Source organism: Arabidopsis lyrata (assembly GCF_000004255.2).
Source record: "Arabidopsis lyrata subsp. lyrata unplaced genomic scaffold ARALYscaffold_1, whole genome shotgun sequence".
Classification (NCBI taxonomy): domain Eukaryota; kingdom Viridiplantae; phylum Streptophyta; class Magnoliopsida; order Brassicales; family Brassicaceae; genus Arabidopsis; species Arabidopsis lyrata.
Genome location: NW_003302555.1, coordinates 27,006,389 through 27,016,580, shown reverse-complemented (window position 1 = coordinate 27,016,580; position 10,192 = coordinate 27,006,389). Strand labels below are relative to the sequence as shown.

Here is a 10,192-nt window from a genome sequence, read left to right as displayed (position 1 = left end):
ATTGTAAATATAAAACGACAAGTAATATGAAACAAAAGTTTAACTCTAAAACGACAAGTAAAACGAAACGGAGGGAATATGTAAAATTACAATGGTTTTGATCGATTACTCATGCTAAATTTAAATTAAGACAGTTCTATTTAATTTGTTTATGTGTATGATGATTAAAATTTTCATAGTGTATAAAAAGAAAAGCATTTGTGGGAAAACATAGACACTATTAGGGAGTTATATAAAATCTATACAAATAAAAGGTATAAATACAATAATTATAGCTTGATCTCTACATTGTAATGTTATTCAATGCAACATTATCTACAAGTAGGGTCTAAAATAGCCAATTAATCCTAGAGCAGAAAAAGCAACTTTTCTAATGTAAAATATTGGGTTCTTAAAAGTTAAAAGCAACGGTATAAAAATATAATCAAAATGTTTGTTTCTTTATGTAAAACAACGTTGTTAGTCCTTTTTTTTTTTCCTTTTTTTTTTTTGAACACGAAACGTTGTTACCATTACACTGTATGGATTACTAATGTAAAACAACTTAGTTAAAGCAAAAATGTTGGCCCTCGCATCCATCCGGATTAGTATGACACGCTGCATAATCTCATAATTATAACACTCCGGTTCAATGGTATATTTCAAGTTTGTTTTGATTCCACCCTTCTTCCTCTTATTGTCATGATTTTTTCCTGATTGAGAAGAGAGGATAGACCGAGCGAAGCTTTGTGGGAAAGAAACTTCGAGCATGACGAAAACAAGTAACCGAAAAAAGAATTCCAAACTCTAAAAGCCCAAATTCAAAAGAATTTACGACAGCCGTATGAGAATTGGCCGGTGAAATGAACGATGGTGGGATGCGAGGAAGAGTGAAAATAAATCGACGCTGGAATGAGAAATAAAATATGGGATGTCGATACTTTCTAAGAGCACCTCCAATGGGAGGTTCTCTTCCATATTTAGATGAGTTCTCATCTGATTTTGGGAAAAAAATAATTCAAAACTGAATTAAGATGAGAGAATCGATTCTCTTGAGAGAGTTTTGAGAATTTGAGAGAGCCGGACACGTGTCAGTGTTCTATTGGAGGGAGAGTTATAACAAAAGAAAAAAAAAATCATTTTTTTTAATTTCTGTCGCGACAAAAAAAAGCGAGGTTGAAGCCGATGGCCTTGGTTTGATTGATGTCGCTTCTGAAGACGATAGCCTTCTCTTCTCCTCCTTTCCTGACCCACCCAGCTACGAGTTTTCCGGTGAACTTCAATATCTCTCCTTTGATTTTGGATTTATGGGTTCTGGGTTTTTGTTAATCTGCTTGATTACTAGAGGATTTTGATTTTGCTTGATTTGATTGATTACTTGGACAAGTTTCAATGTAGGGTTTATTGATTTCTTAGAACTTAGATCCATTGTTACTTACTACTGTAGCGAGCTGGCATTGGATTTTAATTTAAAGTTGTGAATTTTGTGTTTTACATTTCAGAGGCAGATAAGGATGAAAATTGTTTGAAGGATGACAAAGATCTAAATTTCATGAGGGATACACTATATTGTGATGATGAGATATTGGTTTCTACAATTGAAGAGAAGGAAGAGGTACTTCAACCTCATGAGTCGCCTGAGCCTAAGAAGGTGATGAAGAAAGGATAGTATAATTTGCGCAAAAGTCTTGCCTGGGACAATGAATTCTTCACTAGCGCTGGTAAGTTCACCTAGATTTGTTGTAGTTTGTATGTGTTACTTACTTTTGCTGAGATATATTGTTAATATATCAGGTGTTTTGGAACCTGAAGAACTGTCCAGCATGATGGAGAACAATCACAAGAGTGGGAGAAAGCTTTACCTACCATTCTAGAGGATATTAATAGATCTACAGAATCCATTTCTACATTTCAAAGTGACTGCACTGTGGAGAATAGTCAGGAGTTTGTTTTGTTTGAGGATGTAAGAGCGTCTATTCAAAGGTCTGCTAAAACATCTGATGCTGCAACGCCCGGGAAAAATAATGAAGTGAGAGAAACAGAAGTAGCAATGACCCCAATGGATGAACTTCAAGCAGCTTCAGGAGTTCAAGAATGTTATCCCCTCCTTCACTATCTCTGACCTTGGCTTGAAATCAGGTAAACAACTTTGAAGTGAACATCATCACACCGTGTCTGGTTTGGTAATATGATAATCGTAATCTGCTTGTCATTCTTTTGATCAGTTAGTTATAGTCACAGTCACCCATGATTTTCACCGTGTAGTTTAGTCTTTGGGATGTATAAGTGGAAAGAAGACAAAGAATCAAGGACTGAAGACACCACAAGTCACGGACCTATTGCATTTGCTTTTGCTTTATGTTGCATATGCTTTTGTTTTTATGTATAAACACCACAAGTCTCACTTTTTTGTATGCATCCATATGATTGAGCTTTGCTATATATAACAACATCCTTGTTCTTATTATTACACACACAAACATTGTTCTTATTCTTCTTCTACGTCTCAACAAAATTCCATTGTGCTTCTTCTTCTTCTTTTTCTACGGCTCACCAAAATTCCATTGTTCTTCTTAATTTTTTTCTTGTTACTCCAAAATTTACAAGGAACACCAACCAAAAATCCACATTGTTCTTCTTTTCTTTTTTTATTGTTACTCCAAAATTTAGCACCAACCAAAAAAACCATTGTTCTTCTTTTTTTTTATGATCACCTAAATACCATTGCTATTCTTCTTCTTGTTTTTTTTTCAACAATCTTCTTTTTATGAATTGCAATAAATTAATTTTTATGATATACAATTTTTTATATATTTTTTTTCCTAAGAACCCTACTAGAGAACCTACCATTGGACACAAAAAAAATTAAAAAAATTATCAAAGGTTCTCATCTAACATTTTCTCAAAATTTATAATAAAAAATTTGAGAGAGCTCATGGAGAGAACTCCCCCATTGGAGATGTTCTTAGAGCATAAAAAGAGAACAAATGTAAAAATAAAAAAGTAAAATAAATAATAAATTAATTACAAAATGGGAAAGTAAAAAAATAAAAAGAGAAAACTCCCAAAATCTATTCAAATTGGAATTTTTTTTTTTTAGTTTTGCAAGTTTTTTTTTTAAGTTGAAGGTATAATGGGATTTCAAAATGTTAAATCTTATGTCACCAATTTTAATCATAGAATAGATAGATGAACAAATGTTTAAATATTTATACTATATGTATAAAAACATTAGGTAACCACATTTGCTTTCGAAGATTTCTACTCTTCTAGTGCACTTCTTAATTTGCCCCCTTCCCTATGTTTTGTTCCCGTCGGGCGCCAATCCAACTGTAACCATTGAGAGTTTACAATATATGAGCGACTCCATATTTCACGGTATAATATTAGAAAATATTTTCATACATACCTGGAAGAGAGGATCCTCCTTCAATATTCGGTAAAGTAGTTTCCCATCGAAGGACCACATGTTAAACCCATTATCCGTCTCTTGGGCTGATGTCACCGTGGTAGTAACATATCTCAAGAAGAAAGAAAATACAAAACACACATCACTCTAATTGCAATTTTATAAGAAGAGAAACATGGCGGGTCAGGCTTGGTGGATACCCTACCTTCCAGTTGGATCCCACGCGATATCAGTGGCCATCAAGTGTTCAGTTTTGGCCATAGTTTGAAGCTTATCCACGTTGAAAAACTCAAGCTGGCCATGTAATCCAGCGAGAACTATATGTATTTTCCTGTGGGCGACCAGAAGAAGGCACTGGCTTGTTTACCCTTCAAAGTAGCTACCTTCGAAATCCTTCCATGCATAGAATAGAAACTGCAATCTGGCTTTGGTTGATCACCGTGAATCACGGAAAACCTTTGACCATTGGGCTCCCACGCGAAAGCAAGGACCTTGTTTTCCACCTCAAGAACCTCGATGGGAATATCTCTCTCTTTAAGGCAGAAAATCTCAAATCTAGAGGACGTATGTCCATCAACTTTGATAGCTAGATACTCTCCATTGTTATGCCAGTACATTTTGCAGTCGATCGCACCCACAAGATACTTCTGCCTCAGTTCCACCTTGCTAGGAATTTCCACAATAACAACCTGGAGACACACTTATCAACCTCAAGACACAAAATTGAACCAATCGTCGATTAAAAAGGAACATACCTTGGCAGGCTGCTTCCCACCCCCTTTTAACAGTGCAAGGATGGAATCAGTAGGAGACCAACACATGTCCACAACATCAACAGCCTCCATAGGTTTATCACCTAATAGGTTGAAAGTCTTAGTCTCATAGATAGATATAGTGTTTTTGCTAAGCTTGGCACAATATTTATCATCATTTCCGCCAGCCCATCTGCGGAGAAAGATTACAACAAGGGACCAATAAATCAATGAATGCAGATAACATTGTTTGTTGGAAATTTGAATGCATTTCAAGAAAGTACTTAAACACAGGCCATGAGGCGACAGCTCCTCTGACCGAAAAATCATCAGCACGTCCCTTGAAATCTTTAATTGTTTTTCCACTTCTCACATCAAAGATTTTAATATCAACTTCCTACAAATCGGACCCAAATTAATCAAAATACTTTGCATCAAAATGAAATGCAAATAAAATAGGGAAAAAAGAGAGAAGCAAAGATTCACTCACACTTGCATCTCTTGGGTTGCTTGGTTCTTGGCTTTGGTAAGTTACCAAGTATTTCTCACATGGTGAGAAATCAACTAGTTTTACCTTTCAATAGAACCAACAAATAAAAAAATGATAAACTACAGTCATGCAAAGGAAAAAGCAGAAACACTATGGAACAATCAACATAAAAAAACAAACCATAAAATTCCGATAACGCATATGACGGTGGAAGGTATCAGCTCCACCCCAAACAGCTACTCCGTTCTTATGAAGTGTCACAAGGTATGTACCTAGGGGAGACCACTTAACATAACTCTCTGTCCAGTACTACATGGGACAAGAACATCATTAACATTGAATAGACCATTGCGCTAAGCAGTCATGATACACAAAACAAATTGTTGGTAACTTACAATACGCGCATAAACAGGTTGGGGCTTCAAATTCCTTGCATCATTACATAAAACTTGGGTAATATTGCCATAGCGAGCGAATGACTAATTGATCCCGGGGTTTTCCAGTAGGCCACTTGAAAAAAAAGGGAGAAAATATTCGTTAGCATCAAGAAAATGCATCAACATATACTACCCATAATGGGCAGCCGACAAAACACAGTTATTTTCTGAACAAACAAAGAACAGCCAAAGCAAAAAAAAAAAAAAAAAAAAAAGAATTCCGGTTGCCCAGGTTATTGATGTCCCAACTCATCTCCAACAATGATGAGACAAGTTGGTTTGTGTCTTTTGCTTCCTTGTTTTACGTCTTCTTAATGTGTTTGGGCTTAGGGTAGTCAAGGCAATGATTGGAGTTTAATTGGAGTTCTCTTCTCCCACTAACTCCGACAAATAGAGGGGTTTCGCTCTCATTAATTATTCAATTAAAAAAAAAAAAAAAGACTCATATTATCTTCCTCAAACTCTCTCTAGAAAAAAGGCTTATTCTTTCTTATAGCTGGATAGTGGGCGATTGTTATTTTCTGGAGCTACTGCCCGGAGGTCAAGAAGCAAAACAGTTTACCGCAAGTGTATCAAACACATGACTCAGATTTGCAAGTACCACCGCTCCCGAGCTCAATATATCACTTTCAACATTTAGTACAAGACAATATTATATTACAAGGTCCATCCCAGTTAGAAACCTGCTAGTATGATGAAAGTACGCAAACCTCAGGCAAAGATTGTTTGGTTTGTGGAGGCCCGCACTCCTCCTTCACATTCATTGGCCTGTCAATATGATCGAGCTTGTTTATAAAATAGAAGTTGATGTTGTGATTCATTTCCTTAGAGAACTGAGCTTCCTGCACAAAAACCAGATATCGAGAGAAATCTTAGGAAAACTAGATCACAACCCAACTTAACACAGCAAAGAGGCTAAGTCTTGAAACATGTGTAGTTTGTTTGCGCGACTTAAGAATTAGAACAATCCAATTCAAAAGTGAAGACAATCTCTAGAGGAGATACAAAGTAAGCTAATTAAGGTCAGTGTAAGATAATAACCTGAGGGGTATTGAACTTAACAAAACGAAAGTCTGAGCCCAAGGTAATCTTTATCTGGTTGTATATTTCTTCGGTAACAGGGAGGTGATCGACCACAACAATATTACTAAACCCAGGTTTGACTTCTGGTAGGCTACAAATACAGAAGAAGATACAAAAAAGGATTTTTCTTAAACGTTTGATTTGATTCATATGTTATTGAGATAATGTGAAATTGGAAACCCAACCGGCATTAATATCCGAACTCCGAAGGTGCAAAAAGCCCCATAACTTTTACCTTTTTGTAAGAAAAAATGGAGTGAAAAGAAAAAAAAAAACATTGGCACCAAAATTTTCGTTTTATCGATTTTTTGAACTTAAAACCATAGCACAGATTAGTTTAGTTTGGTACATTTTGGTTTACGTTTGTCGATTTTATTAAAGTATATAAAACCATGAATTGAATTTGGTTTGGTTTCGTTCGTTTGGGTTTATTTTATGTTTAAAGTTTAGAAAAAGATCTATTTGGGCTGCCTGGATGAAAGAACACATGCTCAGGAACCAAAACTATTGGATTGCTGATGAAAGGCAAAGTTCTTCATGGATTTGGAGATTCATGACTGCCTTGAAACCAATGGCAAAAAGGCTTTCTCGGCTGCAACCTTGGGGATGGAAAAACAGCACTCTACTGGTTTGATGATTGGAATAGCTTGGGTCCTTTGATTGATGTTCTTGAGTCCGATGGTCCAAGACTAACGGGTATTCGTCTAGAGGCAAATGTTTCTCAAGGCACATGTCCTCAAGGATGGAGACTCCGGTCTATGAGAACAAGAAACTCGTTACTCCTTGCAATCCGTAATGTTTTGTGTTCTTTGGAGCCTCCTAGAGACTCTTCGGGACCGGACTCTTACTCATGGGGTTCTAAAGGTAGTAGAAAGGGTTTTTCAGTACCACAGCTACGTGGAAGTTGCTTAGGTTCTCCTCGGAGGTAAAAGGATGGAGGAAAGCAGTTTGGTTTCCGAGAGGAGTTCCTAAACACTCGTTTATGTTTTGGGTTGCAAATTTGAACAGGTTGCCTTTGAAGACAAGGTTAATCAACTAGGGTATTAACGTAAGCATAGATTGTGTTTTATGTTTGGATGGGAATAAAACAAGAGATCATCTCTTTCTTCATTGCCCTTTTTCTCAGATTATTTGGAGCATGGTTCTTAGTCGTCTAGGCCTTCATCAGTTTACTTTTGGATCTTGGCAGATTATGATAAGCGGGCTACTAGGTCACTCTAAAGATCTTTCCGCTACTTTGAAGAAACTGGTCGCCCATGCCACCTTTTATATTCTGTGGAAAGAAAGAAATCTTCGCATTCATGGATTGACCCATTCTTCTCCTGAAACACAGTTCCGCCAAATTGACAGGGGGATCAAGGACATTCTTCTTGCTAACAGGTATTGCAAACAAGGGAAAGGTCTCCTCTCCAAATGGTTTGCTCATCTCTGAAGTTGCTAAGTTGTGATCCAATTACAGTTAGCTTTTCTCGTTGTTTCTAATGGCTTTTTATTTTTTTGGGCCCTAGAATTCTATAACAAACGTTTCTGTTAAGTTTTGTTTTCCTAATCCTAATGAAAAGAGTGAAAGATCCACGGAATACTAAAAAACAAAAAAAAACTAGCATGCACAGGATTTTGGTCATAAGTTAATTTTGGAAAAAAAAATGAGAAAAATGGGTGAAAAAAAAAACCTGAGCTTTTTCAAAAGCATGTAAAAAACCCTTAATTTTTTTTGTAGGTTTTAAACCCTTACCTTTTAAAAAATGGTAAAATAACTTTTAGCATGGGAAACAAACTTTTTTTTTTGCCCATACGTCGATAATTGAAAATGAAAAAGAAAAAGTTAACATAAACAATATGAAAGGGTCATACTACGGCATATACTTAGGTGGGTCATATGCTATGTAGGACCAACTAAGTTCAAAAAAAAGTTCAAACAATATACAAGAAGAGACATCGACAAATTTTGTTGTTGCCAATTTGCTTTTTTATTAAAAAACCTATAAAACTTAACAAGATGAGAAACGAAAGGAAACTATTTTGATTTCTCACATCTCTAACAAAGTTTGCAACAACAAAAAAAAGGCAGAGGATAATAGAAAACCTCACCTTTTATTCCCAAAATTTTCTCCGTGACTAACAGCCCGAAGATCTATCTGCTGATGTATATCTAAATCTGCCATGATTTGAATACTTTATTCGTCCAGAGATGCAAAATGGCTAACCACACACACACACATACACACACACACATATGTATATATATAACAACAATTAATTTGATTAGATTTGTGATAAATAAATAAATAAAAACTAACATACATGCAATCCAATAAATTAGCACAAAATTGTGGGATTAAATCAAATAATTAATTACATTTCTAATAATATGTAAATGGTGTGGCAGTCTAAATGGACAATGTTTATTTCCTCTGATATAATATGATCTATTTTTTGGCTTGATATCTGAGTCTAATAAATTGAAAATGATTTATTTATCAAAAAAGTAACATACAATAAAACAATTGCTCAGGATGAAACCTAAATTTTAAGTTATTAAAAATATCTTTATAAATTGATGATGAGGCACTGTGGTAAATGAATATTTTTGTTCTTTTTTTTTTGGTGAGCAATATTTTTGTTCATTTTATATGTATAAAAAGTACAATGAAATAATTAGCATAAAATGTAGGATATAATAAAATTTAAATTACGGATTGCCTTCCTTTTATATATATTATATATCTTTTTGCTCAATATATAAGGGTAAGAAATTGGAAAAAAAAATTAATAAGAAAACTGAAATTAACACAAAATTGTAGTATAATATAAATTTAATTATTTAAAATGTATGCATATATGATTAATTAGCAAGTTAGTTGGTGAGGCTTCTATATGTGTGAATTAGACATTCTGAGAAGTAATTTGTCATATAGACAATTTACTATTCAAAATTAGCTAAATTATATCCACTTATTTAATATTAAGGGTCAACAATATATTAAACCACATACGAAAAGATAATGCAAGATCTGGCATTGAAAACTAACTAATTAGTTCTCTTTCATCTGACTCAAACTAATGCCAAAAATACCCTTCTTCACATTTATACGGTAACAAAAGAAATATCAAGATAAAGAGTTTAGCTAATTGATTAGCATGATACATAATATTTTATGTTGATATAGCTTTGAACAACATGTTTTTATTAAACATCTATATATACATTTTTGGATGACTTTTAGCAAATAAATCCTGGAGTTGGAATGTATTTACAAAGAATGCCATTGGTTGGGTGGGTTTTTTTTAAAAAACGAGTGACCCGGTTTCAATTTCGGATATTTCCGAAATTTCCTCTTACAACATTAAATCAAAATCGACATTAATTAGTTTGTAAATCTCGATTATTAGTTGTGAATCCCAACTGAACTCCCTCAAAAATATTCCTAATAGCGAACGTGATCTTGAAAATATTGGGCATAGAAACTAATAAGTACACTAACATTCTTTCTTAGTAGCATATTCCTTATCTAAATACTAAATCTTTTATTTTAATTCTAATCAAAATACATGTAATCTAAATTCAATCAAGATTTTCTCCATTTGCTAGCTATAGAGATCGAGAAAATAAAGGATATAATAAATAATTACTACACTAACACTCCTTATTAGTAGCATATTCCTTATCTAAATAGTAAATCATTTGTATTACTTAATATAGTTGATATTTCGGAGATTTTATGCTTGCTTACCAATATCTCTATATATAGCCTGTCAATGAATGTAGAAAAGTCATCAGAGTATACGCAATTTGCGTTTACCAATCCACAAATCATCAGATCTCTATAAAGGATGACAAGAGCCGTCGATGACTTGAAGCTCTCCAGCGGGTAAACATGGCAACAGAGCAGCTTCCAAAGCCGTTACGCAAGCCATAATGTCCTCTATTTCATCAGTCTGATTGATCGACGACATCTCCGGTGCTGCAATACCTGGCGGACGGTTAGGCGGGAGGCGGCGACGGTTAAGGGTCAAAATATGGCGGCGGCTTTTGCTGACG

At 34.7% G+C, this 10,192-nt stretch overlaps 1 long non-coding RNA gene and 1 pseudogene across 1 annotated transcript; one reads left to right on the top strand and one right to left on the bottom strand.

Moving 5' to 3' along the window:
- Positions 1 to 1,120: 1,120 nt before the first annotated feature.
- Positions 1,121 to 2,472, top strand: LOC9327688. The gene is made up of 3 exons (XR_002329050.1): positions 1,121 to 1,251; positions 1,482 to 1,700; positions 1,774 to 2,472. It is a non-coding gene; the product is annotated as an uncharacterized LOC9327688 (long non-coding RNA).
- Positions 2,473 to 3,073: 601 nt separating this feature from the next.
- LOC9330367 lies at positions 3,074 to 6,376 on the bottom strand (annotated as a pseudogene).
- Between the last annotated feature and the right edge of the window lie 3,816 nt (positions 6,377 to 10,192).